General features: G+C 36.4%; 1 non-coding gene across 1 annotated transcript; it reads right to left on the bottom strand.

Moving 5' to 3' along the window:
• Positions 1-391: 391 nt before the first annotated feature.
• Positions 392-464, bottom strand: TRNAE-UUC (transfer RNA glutamic acid (anticodon UUC)). The gene has a single exon. It is a non-coding gene; the product is annotated as a tRNA-Glu (tRNA).
• Positions 465-800: the final 336 nt, after the last annotated feature.

Below are 800 nucleotides of genomic sequence, written 5' to 3'. Positions count from 1 at the left end.
AGTCCAGTCCCCCCTCTCTTGCGCCACTTATCTTGCCAATTAACTGTGCATTTTCCCACGGGTAATCTATAAACATGTTCATCTATATGCAGATATATATATATAATTCTTTTACACAAATGTAGCTTTTTAGACACTTTGTTATACACCTTGCTTTTTTCACTTAAACATATAAAGTGGGATAATTCTATTTTAATACATACTGAGTAGCAGCATTACTTTTAACAGACATATAGTTTTCCTTAGCATGGAAATAGTGTGATTTATCTCACCAGTTTATAGTGATGGTCATTTAGGGTCCCTCCCTCCCAACATTTTGTTATTAAAAACAAGGATATATAAGGTATTTTTTTTTTTTTTTTGCCACACCTAGCAGCTTGCAGGATCTTAGTTCCCCAGCCAGGGATTGAACCTGGGCCCTCAGCAGTGAAAGAGCAGAGTCCTAACCACTGGACCACCAGGGAATGCTGTACATGTGGTATTTTTAAAACAGCCTCTAAACATAAGTGTATGTCTGTATAATAAATTCCTAGAAACAGAATTGCTGAAACAAAAGATATATGCATTCTTAATATTGATAGATACTATAAAGGGCCACCCACAGAAACTGAAACAATTTACATTACCTGGGTGCTATATTGTGCTATCATGTTTCAACGTTGGCCAATTTAATAGGCAAAAAGTGATTTCACATTAAAGAAGTTAAGACAGCTAACTCATGGAGCCAAAATTCACAATAATGACTATCGGACGCCTAAGCCAATTCTCTTTCTCGTCTTAACCTAGTTACGGAGACACAG

Source organism: Hippopotamus amphibius, chromosome 5, assembly GCF_030028045.1.
Source record: "Hippopotamus amphibius kiboko isolate mHipAmp2 chromosome 5, mHipAmp2.hap2, whole genome shotgun sequence".
NCBI classification, from domain to species: Eukaryota; Metazoa; Chordata; class Mammalia; order Artiodactyla; family Hippopotamidae; genus Hippopotamus; species Hippopotamus amphibius.
The sequence above is the reverse complement of the archived record's forward strand: the minus strand, read 5'-3'. Positions and strand labels throughout refer to the sequence as shown.